Genomic DNA, 18,871 nt, shown 5'->3' on the forward strand with positions numbered 1-18,871 from the left:
CTCTGGGGCACACCTGTGGTAGAACTGCTCTTGGCATAGCAGATCAATCAGTGCGTCCCAGGTAGTGGCACCAGATCCCTTCACCCACTTCACCATGTACTGCCTCAGCTGGGTGGCGAACTGCTCATTGGTGCTGGTAGGGTTCTTGGGCAAGTCCGGAACTTTTTCCTGTAAGACTCAGGAGTGACAAAGTTTCGCTGTAGGAGGGCCCTTACGACTTCATCATAGTCACCGCAGTCCTCGGTGGCCACTCCTCGATAGGCCTCCAGGGCCTCTCCGTGCAGTGTGGGCACTAGGTGTCTCACCCACTCCTGCTTGGGTAAATCATGTCGTTTACAAGTCCTTTCAAATACTTGCAAATGTCCATCAATGTCCCCATTGCTGTCTGCAACCTTGGCAAACTGGATACAATCTGATCCCGGTACAGCAGTCTGCAACGGTGCTTGGGGTACCACGGCCCGTGGTGCCTGCTCGTCATGCCACATCCGAATGATGAGCATACGTTCTTGTTCCGTTGCCTTTTCTCCCAATTCCGCTAGCCGATCCGCTAGGGAATCCATTCTGTCCCCCCTGGGACGTTGGAATCCCTGCCATGCTGGGGAATTCTGAGAAACATAACTGCTGTTAGAGGGGGCGGTACTTGTTGCTCTCACCACGTTCTGAGGGGCGTCCGTTGTTACGGTGGCGCACTTTCCACCTCCGTCTGATGCAACTCCACTCAGTTGTAATCAGCCATCCTACGCATTCTCCTGAACTGCAGTTACTCCTCTCCTGAGTAACTCTGCTTCTCTTGTCGGGTGACCGAAAAGCCACCTGGGATTATCCCACCGCTATGCCACCAGATGTGACTGGACGCCTTTCACCTAGGCCGTCCCTGGTCACGGGTTAGCGCTTTTGGACTCCCACTCACCGTCAGTGACCGCCTGTCACTGACTCCGCCCACTGCACCGTGTGCGTGTAACGATGCCTCCACCACCAAACTCTACCATCGGCGTTTGGAACTGCTTTTTACGTACAATCAGGTTCCTGCCTAGGCACCTGGAACCACTTCTGCTACGTATGCGTTTGACTAACTGCGGACGCACCTCCTGTTTGGTGTCGGCTGTATCCTCCTGATCCCTCGCAATGGACCAGGTCTGCACCGTAGCTGGCAGAGGGCTTGAACTTGGAGACTCGAAGCTCTTACCCAGAACAGCAGGAGAACGGAATAGCGTTTTGATGCAATTCTGTTGGTCGCAGAATTGAGTCAATTGAAGTAAAAGCAAACGGTGTTTATTTGCTCAATGTCTTAAAGAAGACCCTCCCTTCCATCTGAAGGGGAATATCACACAGAAATCAAACAGCAATTCTCCACAAAGGATTTCCAAAGATGTACCACATACAGGAATCTTATCAGCAGCTCTTTTCCTCAAAGAAGTTACAGGGTTGTACCCATACAGGGCTCACAGTCCCTCTTTTTATGTCATTCTTACATACAACATCACAGGGGCCAAATCCACCCTGTGCTCCTTCTAGCCAATCAGACTCTCAGAAAACATAAATAAATACGTCTTACATTTTACAGAAATGAAATCAATTTCCTTGATACCACCCAAAAACATTTGGTTTCCTAAGCACAGACTGAGGGCCTGATTCAGAGCCGTTCGCTATTTGCGGTCGTTCGTTCAAAAACAAGGGGTGGCTATTCAAATGATCCGTTCGCAAATTGTAGTCTGTTCACGCCTCTAAGTCTGAACGAGCGAGCAAAACATACGCTCGTTTATTTGTTAAAAACGCCCCCTGGCCGCTCGCATCCTACGTCATGTCCGCTATTTATTAGATTAATCGAGTACATCGACCAGCGTATGAACTGCTCGCTATTCTTGTGGTTGGTGTTTGCTACCACAAATTTGCGAGCAGTTCTGGCTATAAAATAACCCAGTGACGTGGTCAATGACGCTGCTGAATTAATTATGCACACCCATAATACGCCCGTTTTGACCTTTAAGCACGCCTGCGTTCGGATCTCCACTCCCCATTTTCAAGCACCTTCCCCTGTTACCACCCACATACGCCTCATTCTGTCACTCAAAATAGCAGGCACTCGCTATATAGCGTACAAACGATTTTTGGCCGCACTGACTGGTTCGCGCATGCGTACTAAAAACCGTACGCATGCGCAGATGTGCAAACATCGCTCGGAACGAGCGTACTGCCGCTAACGAGCGGCTCTGAATGAGGGCCTGAGTTAGCATATACTGTTTCTGAAAAGGTAAATATAATGCAAATTCCTATTGCATTCGTCTCTTCACACGTCTATGACTAAACCAGTTTGGGCTTTCTGAGTCTTACACCTTCTAAGCTCTTACACAACATAGAAGCTTCCTAACCACAAACAACTTGCTTTCCCCAAACTTGCGGGGGTATCGTATACAGACACACAGGTGTCTCCCTAGCCCGCATTTCAAAGGAAAGGCTTCTTCAGTCACCACCTAACCCCCCACTGCCAGGCTAGGGTAATTACCATATCCCTCCCTAGGTGAGGCTGCCAGGCTATAGGGTAATTACCATATCCATCCCTAGGTGAGGCTGCCTGGCTATAGGGTAATTACCATATCCATCCCCACTGCCAGGCTAGGGTAATTACCATATCCATCCCCACTGCCAGGCTATAGGGTAATTACCATATCCATCCCTAGGTGAGGACGTCTAACCAGCAGTTTGTCTCCAAAGGTCAGGACATGTTACATTTCTATAAGTGCATTTACACCCATATTACATACAAAAATATATTCAAACATGTCATAGACTATACTACTCCACTTTATACACCAATGCATTGCAGACGCAGTGCTCTACCGCAAAATATGTGTATATTAATGCAGGTTACTATGAACCATGTGCAGTGTGCTTTTATACTGTGTCCACTGTAACTGTTTCAGCGCTGGTCGCAGTGGGAGCTGGCTCTCCCTGTCCCGCAGCGGCCATGACACATTCTACCCACACTCCCCCAGTGCAGCAGGTCCAGGCAGCGACATGTAAAACATTAAAAACACACTTATCAATACTCAGCGCATAGCACAGAGTATACATTTCCAATGGGCGCCTGGCGCCTTTTTGTCCTTTTAAAAATGGCGGCACAGCACGGGGGTTAACCCCTTCAGTGCTGTGGCAGCCATTAACCCCGTGTGGCCTGCCTCCAGCCACAACCCCACATTAAAAATATTAAACTCATTGACCTCCACAAAAAAAACGTGCCCCTAGAGCAGAAAACCAAAACACAAATGTCACCCTCTACATCTGAGTATTTTCTATTCTCTGCTCCCTCCCCTACAGGGGTTAATTTACCTGTTTTTCTCCTGTAGCGCAGTCTCACTCCTGTCACCGTGGGTCACCAGAAGTCCGCGGAGTTGCCAGCAGTAAGTGGCACTGGCGGGGGAAAGGGAGCCCCTTTAGGAGGTGAAACCAGCCAGATGCCATTGGGGAAAGCAGGCGCGCATGCAGGGGGGGTTTCCGAGTACCTAGAAACCCCCCCTGCCCGTCGATCCATCGCCGCGCACTGGCAGCTTAATAAGGGACCCGGCGGCAAATTTGTCCACTAACGCCAATCATGCCTCGCGGACTGGCATCCAATCAGGAGCGGCCACGTGGCCGCTTCTAATTGGCTGTTGTTCCTCACGGCCGGCGACCAATCAATAGCGGCCATGTGGCCGCTCCTAATTGGCTGTCGGTCAGCGCGGCCGGCGCACTATTCTAATGTGCCTCCGGGGATCCTGAAGGGAAGGGTGCACACCACTGCGGCGAAGCAAGTCCTGAGAGAGCGGGGCTATGTGCAGAAATGCCGGTGAGGTGGATGTGTGTATGCCGATGATGCCGATGATGAAGGGGCTGTGTGTACTGTGTAAGCAGATGGTGTAGGGGCTGTATTACACAGTATACACAGCCCCTCACTATCTGATCTGCATACACACAGAGCAGATGTAAGGTGCTGTGTGTATGCAGATCATTTAGTGAGGGGCTGTGTGCACTGTGTAGGCAGATGGTGAGGGTCTGTGTGTACAAATGGTGAGGGGCTGTGTGTATAGGTAAGGGGAACAGAGTGCTGTGGCGATTGCTGAGGGGAGTGGTGAGGGGAGAAGTGAGTGCTGCAGTTAGGTGAGGAGAGGTGAGTGGTCATGTGAGGAGGGGTGTGCTGCTGTGAGGAGAAGGTAGGTGTGAGGAGAAGTGAGTGCTGTGGGGAGGGGAGGTGTGAGGAGAAGTGAGTGCTGTGGGGAGGGTAGGTGTGAGGAGAGGTGAGTGCTGTGGGGAGGGGAGGTGTGAGGAGAGGTGAGTGCTGTGGGGAGGGGAGGTGTGAGGAGAGGTGAGTGCTGTGGGGAGGGGAGGTGTGAGGAGAAGTGAGTGCTGTGGTGAGGGGAGATGTGAGGAGAAGTGAGTGCTGTGGGGAGGGGAGGTGTGAGGAGAGGTGACTGCTGTGGGGAGGGGAGGTGTGAGGAGAGGTGACTGCTGTGGGGAGGGGAGGTGTGAGGAGAAGTGAGTGCTGTGGGGAGGGGAGGTGTGAGGAGAAGTGAGTGCTGTGGTGAGGGGAGATGTGAGGAGAAGTGAGTGCTGTGGGGAGGGGAGGTGTGAGGAGAAGTGAGTGCTGTGGGGAGGGGAGGTATGAGCATGAGGAGAGGTGTGTGTTGCAGTGCGGTGAGGTGTGGGCTGCAGTGAGGAGAGGTGTGGGCTGTGGGGAGGGGAGGTGTGAGCATGAGGAGAGGTGTGGGCTGCAGTGAGGAGAGGTGTGGGCTGCAGTGAGGAGAGGTGTGCTGCTGCAAAGGGAGAGGAGCAGAGAGGGAGGAAAGAAGACTTCCAGAAGAAAAGAAGAAGGAAGAGCCGGCCAAGATGGACCTACAGCAAGAAGCTGAGGACCGGAGAGTGTTGCAGTGGTGGAAAGGAAAAGACCTAAATGAATCTCCCCTCTGCAGCCTCTCCCAGCGCCATGGTAGGCAGCTTCGCCCACTTTCACTTATTTAATCCTCCCTAGACCACCGGGGTTGTTGGACACTAGGCCCGTTGTGGGCGTATCCTGAGTGCATATAATAAACTCTAAGCATAGCTCAGTCTCATACAATCAGATACAGGCAGCGCTCTCCTCGGGTACTCAGTAATCCAGGCTTATTAATCCATTTCTGTGCCACTTTACAGATGCATTTATTACATATTTTGTCACGGCATCTGAAAGGTTGCACAGTAATGAATTAACAAGCTTGGATTATTGAGGAGGAGTGCTGCATGTATGTGTTTAGATTTTTGCCATTGGTTTTGTAACCAAGTATTGGAAACCCCCCTTTCAAAATCCTGCATTTGCCACTGGAAAGGGTCCTAGACACATGTCTGGCGGGCGGGAGAAATGCAGATGGTGTTCCCCGGCCGCACAGCTTGTTAGAAGGAGGATAATCAGCAGCGCATGGTGCAGATGACACGCGGCCCAGCCCGCCCCAGGCCTCAGCCAATAACAATCAACCAGATTCTTATTGGCTATTGCTGTCACAGTTACAGCTGCCAGAGACAGCCGCGGCTTCATCTAACCGCAGCTATAGTTTGGAGCAGCGGCCAATAAGAATCACACTGATTCCTATTGGCTGCTGGTGATACAGCTGACGCAGCAGCCAATAGGAATCTGCCTGACTCTTATTGGCTGCTGCTGGTTGCCCCCGCATGTCCACCGCAATCGAGTGGTCGCGTGTTGACCGTGCTTGGTGTCTTGGCCAACCCGGATTTAAATAAATAGCTATCGGTGTTCTGCCAAATCTACATCTCGGTGTCTTTAGTATTTATATTCTAGTGCTTAGATGACTTATACACATGATACGTCTCATTCCAAAGAAGGTTTAAAGCTGGGTACAAACCAAACGATGGTGCGACCCGGCTACAGCACGATGTGATGGAATGATACATTGTGCGCGCCGTACAGTCTCTACGATCTGGAGTATGATTGTGCCATGTATGGTTACATGTAACTACACTGCTACGTCCATTGCAACGTTCCATCTACCGCGCAGAACAGCAGGCGATCGATACGATGATCGGCCATCATACAGATCAGCTGTACACACTGCTCCTGATTGAGGGATGGACAGAATTGCAGCTGGAGGTGTCTGTATGACAAAGGGGTAACCGTTGCTCGCGATTGTCATCCCTTTGTCCAGGCTGTGGAAGCTGAAGCTTGTGAGGCCAGGAAAACTGACGCAGACTGTGGCCTCGTCCCCACTTTTCCAGGAATGCTGCACAGGAACGCCCCCGCTGCAGCTTGGGATGTTCTGCGTGCAATATAGCATGACCCGTTCTGCAGATGAGCAGACCTCTCACCATCGGGTTATTGTACATATACGATGTGTACAAAATATCGTTCTGATCCGCGCTGGTACGATAGATCATACAATACATCGTATAGTGTGTACCTGGCTTATGAGTCAGAGATGGCCTCCGGTGTTCTGTGTCCACCAGGTCTGAGTGGCAATACTCCTGGAGACTGTGCGTGCAGAACCATGGACAGACAGAGGAGACGTACCCAATGCAATATTCATGTCATTTGCTGACTGTTTGCAGCTGTGTGTGCGTCTAAATCCCTAAACAGTTGCATGACACATGCGCCCCACAGTGTTACCACCGGACGGATTGAGCCGTGATGACTCTGGAACGTATTGGGCATTTCTGGGCAGTGAGTGGATGATATTATGGGTGTGCAATGGGAGTGTCCAGAAGTGGTTTAGGACTAAGATCCTGATTCAGCTTAGGATGGTATTCTAGCAAGCAGCTCTGCAATTCCTTCCTTGCAAATATGGTAATGTAGCAGGATGCGTCACGCCATCGGGAATCTGCGTTCAGCAGTGCACTGCTGAATAAGGCTCTAAGGGCCTGATTCACTACCGACCGCAACTGCAATTACGCACTCAATCGGGCGATTGTTGCGTTCTGCGCTTACATCACAGTGCGCATGTGCGAAGTCTCCGTTGCCATCTTGACTACGCAGACCCATTGCAGAGTGAATGACAGGAAGTACCGTTTGTGGGTGTGACGGTCAGTGGTCACCGAAACGCATGCGTGCCACTGCGTTTGAATGCTGTTACAGGGGCGTGCATAAATTAGCCACTGCTATGCCATACGCAGCTTGTGTGCTGACTGCATGTGATGAGGTTAGTAATTCCTGAGTAAGGTCAGAGCCTGTGTAAGTGTGTGTGAGGCTGTGATGGTACTCCATGTTACTGATGGTCTCTCAGTCTTGTGTAATCACTGCGTGTGATGATGTTAGTAATTCCTGAGTAAGGTCAGAGCCTGTGTAAGTGTGTGTGAGGCTGTGATGGTACTCCATGTTACTGATTGTCTCTCAGTCTTGTGTAATCACTGCGTGTGATGATGTTAGTAATTCTTGAGTAAGGTCAGAGCCTGTGTAAGTGTGTGTGAGGCTGTGATGGTACTCCATGTTACTGATGGTCTCTCAGTCTTGTGTAATCACTGTGTGATGAAGTTAGTAATTCCTGAGTAAGGTCAGAGCCTGTGTAAGTGTTTGTGAGGCTGTGATGGTACTCCATGTTACTGATGGTCTCTCAGTCTTGTGTAATCACTGTGTGTGATGAGGTTAGTGATTCCTGAGTAAGGTCAGAGCCTGTGTAAGTGTATGTGAGGATGTGATGGTACTCCATGTTACTGATGGTTTCTCAGTCTTGTGTAATCACTGTGTGATGAAGTTAGTAATTCCTGAGTAAGGTCAGAGCCTGTGTAAGTGTTTGTGAGGCTGTGATGGTACTCCATGTTACTGATGGTCTCTCAGTCTTGTGTAATCACTGTGTGTGATGAGGTTAGTGATTCCTGAGTAAGGTCAGAGCCTGTGTAAGTGTATGTGAGGATGTGATGGTACTCCATGTTACTGATGGTTTCTCAGTCTTGTGTAGTCACTGTGTGTGATGAGGTTAGTAATTCCTGAGTAAGGTCAGAGCCTGTGTAAGTATGTGTGAGGCTGTGATGGTACTCCATGTTACTGATGGTCTCTCAGTCTTGTGTAATCACTGTGTGTGATGAGGTTAGTAATTCCTGAGTAAGGTCAGAGCCTGTGTAAGTGTGTGTGAGGCTGTGATGGTACTCCATGTTACTGATGGTATCTCAGTGTTGTGTAATCACTGTGTGATGAGGTTAGTGATTCCTGAGTAAGGTCAGAGCCTGTGTAAGTGTGTGTGAGGATGTGATGGTACTCCATGTTACTGATGGTCTCTCAGTCTTGTGTAGTCACTGCATGTGATGAGGTTAGTAATTCCTGAGTAAGGTCAGAGCCTGTGTAAGTGTTTGTGAGGCTGTGATGGTACTCCATGTTACTGATGGTCTCTCAGTCTTGTGTAATCACTGTGTGTGATGAGGTTAGTGATTCCTGAGTAAGGTCAGAGCCTGTGTAAGTGTGTGTGAGGATGTGATGGTACTCCATGTTACTGATGGTCTCTCAGTCTTGTGTAATCACTGTGTGTGATGAGGTTAGTAATTCCTGAGTAAGGTCAGAGCCTGTCTAAGTGTGTGATGCTGTGATGGTACTCCATGTTACTGATGGTATCTCAGTCTTGTGTAATCACTGTGTGTGATGAGGTTAGTAATTCCTGAGTAAGGTCAGAGCCTGTGTAAGTGTGTGTGAGGCTGTGATGGTACTCCATATTACTGATGGTGTCTTAGTCTTGTGTAATCACTGCGTGTGATGAGGTTAGTAATTGCTGAGTAAGGTCAGAGCTGTGTAAGTGTGTGTGAGGATGTGATGGTACTCCATGTTACTGATGGTTTCTCAGTCTTGTGTAATCACTGTGTGTGATGAGGTTAGTAATTCCTGAGTAAGGTCAGAGCCTGTGTAAGTGTGTGTGAGGCTGTGATGGTACCCCATGTTACTGATGGTATCTCAGTCTTGTGTAATCACTGCGTGTGATGAGGACAGTAATTTCTGAGTAACATCAGACCCTGTGTAAGTGTGTGTGATGCTGTGTTGGTACTCCATGTTACTGATGGTATCTCAGTCTTGTGTAATCACTGTGTGTGATGAGGTTAGTAATTCCTGAGTAAGGTCAGAGCCTGTGTAAGTGTGTGTGAGGCTGTGATGGTACCCCATGTTACTGATGGTATCTCAGTCTTGTGTAATCACTGCGTGTGATGAGGATAGTAATTTCTGAGTAACATCAGACCCTGTGTAAGTGTGTGTGATGCTGTGTTGGTACTCCATGTTACTGATGGTATCTCAGTCTTGTGTAATCACTGTGTGTGATGAGGTTAGTAATTCCTGAGTAAGGTCAGAGCCTGTGTAGGTGTGTGTGAGGATGTGATGGTACTCCATGTTACTGATGGTATCTTAGTCTTGTGTAATCACTGTGTGTGATGAGGTTAGTAATTCCTGAGCAAGGTCAGAGCCTGTGTAAGTGTGTGTGAGGCTGTGATGGTACTCCATGTTACTGATGGTATCTCAGTCTTGTGTAATCACTGCGTGTGATGAGGATAGTAATTTTTGAGTAACATCAGACCCTGTGTAAGTGTGTGTGAAGCTGTGTTGGTACTCCATGTTACTGATGGTATCTCAGTCTTGTGTAGTCACTGTGTGTGATGAGGTTAGTAATTCCTGAGTAAGGTCAGAGCCTGTGTAAGTGTGTGTGAGGATGCGATGGTACTCCATGTTACTGATGGAATCTCAGTCTTGTGTAAACACTGTTTGTGATGATGTTAGTAATTCCTGAGTAAGGTCAGAGCCTGTGTAAGTGTGTGTGAGGCTGTGATGGTACTCCATGTTACTAACGGTTTCTCAGTCTTGTGTAATCACTGCGTTTCATGAGGTTAGTAATTCCTGAGTAAGGTCAGAGCCTGTGTAAGTGTGTGCGAGACTGTGATGTTACTCCATGTTACCGATGGTTTCTCAGTCTTGTGTAGTCACTGTGTGCAATGAGGTTAGTAAATCCTGAGTAAGGTCAGAACCTGTGTAAGTGTGTGTGAGGCTGTGGTGGTACGCCATGTTACTGATGGTATCTCAGTCTTGTGTAATCACATCGTGTGATGAGGTTAGTAATTCCTGAGTAAGGTCAGAGCCTGTGCAAGTATGTGTGAGGCTGTGATGGTACTCCATGTTACTGATGGTTTCTCAGTCTTGTGTTGTCACTGTGTGTAATGAGGTTAGTAATTCCTGAGTAAGGTCAGAGCCTGTGTAAGTGTGTGTGAGGCTGTGATGGTTCTCCATGTTACTGATGGTTTCTCAGTCTTGTGTAGTCGCTACTTATGATGAGGTTAGTAATTCCTGAGTAAGGTCAGAGCCTGTGTAAGTGTGTGCGAGACTGTGATGTTACTCCATGTTACCGATGGTTTCTCAGTCTTGTGTAGTCACTGTGTGCAATGAGGTTATTAAATCCTGAGTAAGGTCAGAACCTGTGTAAGTGTGTGTGAGGCTGTGATGGTACTCCATGTTACTGATGGTCTCTCAGTCTTGTGTAGTCACTGTGTGTGATGAGGTTAGTAATTCCTGAGTAAGATCAGAGCATGTGTAAGTTTGTGTGAGGCTGTGATGGTACTCCATGTTACTAATGGTTTCTCAGTCTTGTGTAATCACTGCGCTTTATGAGGTTAGTAATTCCTGAGTTAGGTCAGAGCCTGTGTAAGTGTGGGTGAGGATGTGATGGTACTCCATGTTACTGATGGTCTCTCAGTCTTGTGCAGTCACTGTGTGTAATGAGGTTGGTAATTCCTGAGTAAGGTCAGAGCCTGTGTAAGTGTGTGTGAGACTGTGATGTTTCTCCATGTTACCGATGGTTTCTCAGTCTTGTGTAGTCACTGTGTGTAATGAGGTTAGTAATTCCTAAGTAAGGTCAGAGCCTGTGTAAGTGTGTGTGAGGCTGTGATGGTACTCCATGTTACTGATAGTATCTCAGTCTTGTGTAGTCACTGTGTGTGATGACGTTAGTAATTCCTGAGTAAGGTCAGAGCCAGTGTAAATGTGTGTGAGGCTGTGATGGTACTCCATGTTACTGATGGTTTCTCAGTCTTGTGTAATCACTGCGTGTGATGAGGTTAGTAATTCCTGAGTAATGTCAGAGCCTGTGTAAGTGTGTGTGAGGCTGTGATGGTACTAAATGTTACTGATGGTCTCTCAGTCTTGTGTAGTCACTGTGTGTGATGAGGTTAGTAATTCCTGAGTAAGGTCAGAGCCTGTATAAGTGTGTGTGAGGCTGTGATGGTACTCCATGTTACTAATGGTTTCTCAGTCTTGTGTAATCACTGTGTTTTATGAGGTTAGTAATTCCTGAGTGAGGTCAGAGCCTGTGTAAGTGTGTGTGAGGATGTGATGGTACTCCATGTTACTGATGGTTCTCAGTCTTGTGTAGTCACTGTGTGTAATGAGGTTAGTAATTCCTGAGTATGGTCAGAGCCTGTGGAAGTGTGTGAGGCTGTGATGGTACTCCATGTTACTGATGGTGTCTCAGTCTTGTGTAGTCACTGCGTGTGATGAGGTTAGTAATTCCTGAGTAAGGTCAAAGCCTGTGTAAGTGTTTGAGTGGCTGTGATGGTACTCCATGTTACTGATGGTGTCTCAGTCTTGTGTAGTCTCTGCATGTGATGAGGTTATTAATTCCTGAGTAAGGTCAGAGCCTGTGTAAGTGTGTGAGAGGCTGTTATGGTACTCCATGTTACTAATGGTTTCTCAGTCTTGTGTAATCACTGCGCTTTATGAGGTTAGTAATTCCTGAGTAAGGTCAGAGCCTGTGTAAGTGTGTGTGAGGATGTGATGGTACTCCATGTTACTATTGGTCTCTCAGTCTTGTGCAGTCACTGTGTGTAATGAGGTTAGTAATTCCTGAGTAAGGTCAGAGCCTGTGTAAGTGTGTGTGAGACTGTGATGTTACTCCATGTTACCGATGGTCTTGTGTAGTCACTGTGTGTAATGAGGTTAGTAATTCCTGAGTAATGTCAGAGCCTGTGTAAGTGTGTTTGAGGCTGTGATGGTACTCCATGTTACTGATAGTATCTCAGTCTTGTGTAGTCACTGTGTGTGATGATGTTAGTAATTCCTGAGTAAGGTCAGAGCCTGTGTAAATGTGTGTGAGGCTGTGATGGTACTCAATGTTACTGATGGTCTCTCAGTCTTGTGTAGTCACTGTGTGTGATGAGGTAAGTAATTCCTGAGTAAGGTCAGAGCCTGTGTAAGTGTGTGTGAGGCTGTGATGGTACTCCATGTTACTAATGGTTTCTCAGTCTTGTGTAATCACTGCGTTTGATGAGGTTAGTAATTCCTGATTAAGGTCAGAGCCTGTGTAAGTGTGTGTGAGGATGTGATGGTACTCCAGGTTACTGATGGTTCTCAGTCTTGTGTAGTCACTGTTTGTAATGAGGTTAGCAATTCCTGAGTATGGTCAGAGCCTGTGTAAGTGTGTGTGAGGCTGTGATGGTACTCCATGTTACTGATGGTCTCTCAGTCTTGTGTAGTCACTGCTTGTGATGAGGTTAGTAATTCCTGAGTATGGTCAGAGCCTGTGGAAGTGTGTGAGAGGCTGTGATGGTACTCCATGTTACTGATGGTTCTCAGTCTTGTGTAATCACTGTGTGTGATGAGGTTAGTAATTCCTGAGTAAGGTCAGAGCCTGTGTAAGTGTGTGTGAGGATGTGATGGTACTCCATGTTACTGATGGTTTCTCAGTCTTGTGTAGTCACTGTGGGTGATGAGGTTAGTAATTCCTGAATAAGGTCAAAGCCTGTGTAAGTGTGTGTGAGGCTGTGATGGTACTCCATGTTACTGATGGTCTCTCAGTCTTGTGTAGTCACTGTGTGTGATGAGGTTAGTGATTCCCGAGTAAGGTCAGAGCCTGTGTAAGTGTTTGTGAGGATGTGATGGTACTCCATGTTACTGATGGTCTCTCAGTCTTGTGTAGTCACTGTGTGTGATGAGGTTAGTAATTCCTGAGTAAGGTCAGAGCCTGTGTAAGTGTGTGTGAGGATGTGATTGTACTCCATGTTACTGATGGTATCTCAGTCTTGTGTAATCACTGTGTGTGATGAGGTTAGTAATTCATGAGTAAGGTCAGAGCCTGTGTAAGTGTGTGTGAGGCTGTGATGGTACTCCATGTTACCGATGGTTTCTCAGTCGTGTGTAGTCACTGTGTGTAATGTGGTTAGTAATTCCTGAGTAAGGTCAGAGCCTGTGTAAGTGTGTGTGAGACTGTGATGTTACTCCATGTTACCGATGGTCTTGTGTAGTCACTGTGTGTAATGAGGTTAGTAATTCCTGAGTAAGGTCAGAGCCTGTGTAAGTGTGTTTGAGGCTGTGATGGTACTCCATGTTACTGATAGTATCTCAGTCTTGTGTAGTCACTGTGTGTGATGATGTTAGTAATTCCTGAGTAAGGTCAGAGCCTGTGTAAATGTGTGTGAGGCTGTGATGGTACTCAATGTTACTGATGGTCTCTCAGTCTTGTGTAGTCACTGTGTGTGATGAGGTAAGTAATTTCTGAGTAAGGTCAGAGCCTTTGTAAGTGTGTGTGAGGCTGTGATGGTACTCCATGTTACTAATGGTTTCTCAGTCTTGTGTAATCACTGTCTTTGATGAGATTAGTAATTCCTGATTAAGGTCAGAGCCTGTGTAAGTGTGTGTGAGGATGTGATGGTACTCCAGGTTACTGATGGTTCTCAGTCTTGTGTAATCACTGTGTGTAATGAGGTTAGCAATTCCAGAGTATGGTCAGAGCCTGTGTAAGTGTGTGTGAGGCTGTGATGGTACTCCATGTTACTGATGGTATCTCAGTCTTGTGTAGTCACTGCGTGTGATGAGGTTAGTAATTCCCGAGTATGGTCAGAGCCTGTGGAAGTGTGTGAGAGGCTGTGATGGTACTCCATGTTACTGATGGTTCTCAGTCTTGTGTAATCACTGTGTGTGATGAGGTTAGTAATTCCTGAGTAAGGTCAGAGCCTGTGTAAGTGTGTGTGAGGATGTGATGGTACTCCATGTTACTGATGGTTTCTCAGTCTTGTGTAGTCACTGTGGGTGATGAGGTTAGTAATTCCTGAGTAAGGTCAAAGCCTGTGTAAGTGTGTGTGAGGCTGTGATGGTACTCCATGTTACTGATGGTCTCTCAGTCTTGTGTAGTCACTGTGTGTGATGAGGTTAGTGATTCCCGAGTAAGGTCAGAGCCTGTGTAAGTGTGTGTCAGGATGTGATTGTACTCCATGTTACTGATGGTATCTCAGTCTTGTGTAATCACTGTGTGTGATGAGGTTATTAATTCATGAGTAAGGTCAGAGCCTGTGTAAGTGTGTGTGAGGCTGTGATGGTACTCCATGTTACCGATGGTTTCTCAGTCGTGTGTAGTCACTGTGTGTAATGAGGTTAGTAATTCCTGAGTAAGGTCAGAGCCTGTGTAAGTGTGTGTGAGGCTGTGATTGTACTCCATGTTACTTATGGTTTCTCAGTATTGCTAATTATTACAGATGTGTGTAAGGTAAAGTGGGCGTCCTTATGTTAGGCTGCGACAGTATTGCGATTGCAATCATTAGCATATCATCGCAATGAGACTGCCTGCGTAATCACTATTGCGATTGCAATAGCATTACTTACTGAATCTGAGCCGGACGCTATTTGCGGACGGTCGTTATAAAAAAGGGGCCCGGATATTTAAATTGAGCGCTCGCTCTTTGCAGTGTGTTGACGCCTCTATGTCTGAGCGAGCTATTTTGTAATACGTTTGCATCACACGTCATCTCAGGTATTTATTAGATTAATCGGGTACATAGAAAGGCATCTGAACTGCTCGCAGTGGTTGTCATAGGATTTACTTCCCGCTATCACTGCGAGTAGTTCAGGCTAAAAGACAACCAAGTGCCGTGGTCGATGCCGCTCCTTTACTAATTATGCACTCCCATTAAACGCCCTTTTGACCGTTTGGCACTCCTGCGTTCGGATCTCCACTCCCCCGTTTTCAAGCACCTTCCCCTGTTACCACCCACAAACGGTACATTCTGTCACTCAAATTAGCAGCCCCTCGCTGTTTTACGAGCACACAATTTCCGACCGCAATGACTGGTTTGCGCGTGCGCATTATGACCCATACGCATGCGCTTACGAGCAGCTCTGAATCAGGCCCTCAGTCCCTTAATGCTTAAATATATTGGAGGCCGTACCCAAATGTTTCTGTACGGGGCTGGTGCACGTCCCAATGGTGCCATTGATGGTAGTGACTGCAGATGCACAAAGTGGGCGTCCCAGCCCTTGCGCAGTCAGATGCACACTTCTACACTAGGGGAAGGGCTGACAGTAGTAAAGTCACATATGCAACTGCAGCAAAATTAACCCCATTCCATTCATCCTGAAAAGGACCCACATGCTAACATGCATGCAAACCGTGGGTGCAAGGAGTGTGGCTGCTATGGTGCTCGAGCTGCCTCTGTGGCCCACCGCTCCCCTGCACCCTGAATGTTGATCTAGGGCTGGACCGCCAGTTGATTACAGCTGGCGCATCGTCAGGCAGACATCGAGGGACAGCGCCGCTGGTCACGAAGCAATCAAAGCTCATAGACTGACAGCCAATCAGTAGTGGTGGCTCCTGATTGTCTCCCGGTCCAATAGCTCCAACTGGCTTGCGCCGCTGCTGTCTTCCATGTCTTCCACTGCCTGTCCCTGCACCAGCTGCAATTATCTGGGGGCCCAGCCCCAAATCCACACCTGCTGGCTGCTGATGGCACACAGGTGGAAATGGGAGGCTGCTGGAGGGACACGGGGGCTGAGTTGCTGGGGGGGCATAATGGGGGTCATTCAGACCCACTCACGAGTGGCAGTACGCTCGCAAGTGGGTCGATGGTCCCCACTGCGCATGCGCACGACGGAGGGAGCTCCGTCGTGCGCATGCGCGAGACCCGGCGAGCGAAGGACTTTCCATCGCTCCGGGTCTTGCACCAAAGGGGGCGTGCTGTCGATGTTGATTGACAGCACGCCCCCTTTGGTGGGCGTGCCTGCCAGACGGAGGCGTTCCCATGGGAACGCCTACCGTCTGAAGGCGGCCCCACTGACATCACTAGTGATGTCAGTGGGAGTGATTTTGGCTCTGATAGAGCCAAAATCACTCCAGGGCTTGTGGTTGAGAAACCCGACCACAGGGTATCGCTCGCACGTCCGATGGTCGCGATGGTCAAGACCATCGCGACCATCTTGTTGCACGCTCGTATATGCTGTGGGTGGTGACCCACAGCTATACGAGCATCCAGGAGGACGCTCCATATTAATGGAGGAGGGCCCTGATTCAGAGCGAGCGCTCTGGTCAGAGTGTCCGGCTCTGAATCAGGGCCAATGTGTAAGGGGCACTACTATTGTGTGGAATAATGTGTTATATGGGGCATTACTACTATGTGGCATAATCTGTACAGGGCATTACTGTGTGGTATAATTTGTAACTATGTAGTGTAAGGGGCATTACTATGTAGTGTAAGGGGCATTACTGTGTAGTGAAGGGGCATTACTGTGTGGCATCATGTATAAGAGGCACTACTACTGCATGGCATAATGTGTATAAGGGGTACTACAGTGTGGAATAACCTGTATGGGCTCTGTGTGGCATATATTGTATAGCAGGTGCTGCACTTATTAAACAGTTTAATGAGTGCAGCACCTGCCTTAAAATATTTGCTGAATAAGAATCCCCTATGTCCATAGGGGGAAAACATTTCTTATCATATAGGTGCGTATCCACAAACACACCAAGTGTTCTGCAGCTTCTAAGATTCTTACATTTAACAATTGCCTGGATCAGTGTTTATATAACTTTGCGTGGCATAACCTGTATAAGGTCTGTGTGGCATAATGTGTATAAGGGGTACTACTGTGTGCCATACCTTGAATGGGCTCTGTGTGGGGCAAGTATATGTGTTTTTTTCCCTCTGGGGGCCCTTTTAAGATCTTGCTATGTGGCCCTTGCATGCAAACACAGAGGCTTCGGATTTAATATGAACTTGCATGAGTCTTCAAGTTTGCTCAGACTGATATTAAAAATATACTTTTGTAGCTTTCTCACAGTTTTTTGGCAGACTGCCAATTTCCACTGGAACCTGTGTAATGTAACAGTGTCCCCATTTTTTGGGATTGTGTGACAGTGTGTAGCCCTGACGAATTTCAAACCTTAGCAAAAACCTAATCTTGATCATACTACACCACCATGCCAAATTTGGTGGAGCTAGGTCCAAAACTGTGGCCGTGCATAAAGGACAAACAGATGGACAGACAGACGGACAGACAGACACAGACAGGCTTTCTCGCTTATTATAGAGATTTTAAACAAAAGAGTCATTTATACTAAACTGATTTATTGTCTTTTATTTTTACACCAAAATTAGCTCTAAGTTCCAAAATATCCTCCTACTCACCAATCACCAATCAATGAGCAATTAACCATAAAAATGCCCTTCCACAGGGACCATTGCACCAGTCTGACAGTCAGGCCTCTGAATCTCTATATTCTCTATAGACATTTGCGCTGAAGTCCCCTATGTGTTTTAGGATTATAATCCCACATGGAAACATTCCTGCAGACTTTATCCTGGATCACGAGAGCCTGACAGATAGAGCACGTGGCCCAGAATGTGGCACATACAGTATGTGACCCAGAACGTGAACGTTTCAGTACGTGACCCAGAACGTGGCGCATACAGTACATGACCCAGAATGTGGCACATACAGTACGTGACCCAGAACATGAATGTTTCAGTACGTGACCCAGAACGTGGCACATACAGTACGTGACCCAGAACGTGGCGCATACAGTACGTGACCCAGAATGTGGTGCATGCAGTACATGACCCAGGATGTGGTACATAAGTACGTGACCCAGAATGAGGCACATATAGTACATGACGCAGAATGTGGCACATATAGTATGTGACCCAGAACATGGCGCATACAGTACGATAAGTACATGACCCAGAATGAGGCACATATGGTACATGACCCAAAATGTGGCACATACAGCAAAATGTGGTACATAAGTACGTGACCCAGAATGAGGTACATATAGCATGTGACCCAGAATGAGGCACATACAGTACATGACCCAGAATGTGGCACATATAGTATGTGACCCAGAATGTGGCATATAGAGTACATGACCCAGAATGTGGCACATACAGCAAAATGTGGTACATAAGTACGTGACCCAGAATGAGGTACATATAGCATGTGACCCAGAATGAGGCACATACAGTACATGACCCAGAATGAGGCACATAGAGTACATTACCCAGAATGAGGAACATATAGTACATGACCCAAAATGTGGCACATACAGCAAAATGTGGTACATAAGTACGTGACCCAGAATGAGGTACATATAGCATGTGACCCAGAATGAGGCACATACAGTACATGACCCAGAATGGGGCACATAGAGTACATTACCCAGAATGAGGAACATATAGTACATGACCCAGAATGTGGCACATAGAGTATGTGACCCAGAATGTGGCACATATAGCACGTGACCCAGAATGTGGCACATACAGTACGTGACCGAGAATGTGGCACATATAGTACGTGACCGAGAATGTGGCACATACAGCATATGACCCAGAATGTGGCACATATAGTACGTGACCCAGAATGTGGCACATATAGTACGTGACCCAGACTGTGGCACATATAGCACGTGACCCAGAATGTGGCACATATAGCACGTGACCCAGAATGTGGCATATAGAGTACGTGACCCAGAATGTGGTAAATATAGTACATGACTCAGAATGTGGTAAATATAGTACGTGACCCAGAATGTGGTACATATAGCACGCGACCCAGAATGTGGTACATATAGCACGTGACCCATGATGTGGTACATCGAGTACATGACCCAGAATGTGGTACATATAGTACGTGACCCATGAT

At 47.6% G+C, this 18,871-nt stretch overlaps 1 protein-coding gene across 1 annotated transcript in view; it reads left to right on the forward strand.

Moving 5' to 3' along the window:
• The window catches only part of LOC148443365 (diamine oxidase [copper-containing]-like), a 91,299-nt gene that overhangs the window by 23,182 nt on the left and 49,246 nt on the right, over nt 1-18,871 (forward strand). The window lies entirely within an intron of this gene.

This window comes from Taudactylus pleione, unplaced genomic scaffold, assembly GCF_031769625.1.
Source record: "Taudactylus pleione unplaced genomic scaffold, aTauple2 ptg001289l, whole genome shotgun sequence".
NCBI lineage: Eukaryota > Metazoa > Chordata > Amphibia > Anura > Myobatrachidae > Taudactylus > Taudactylus pleione.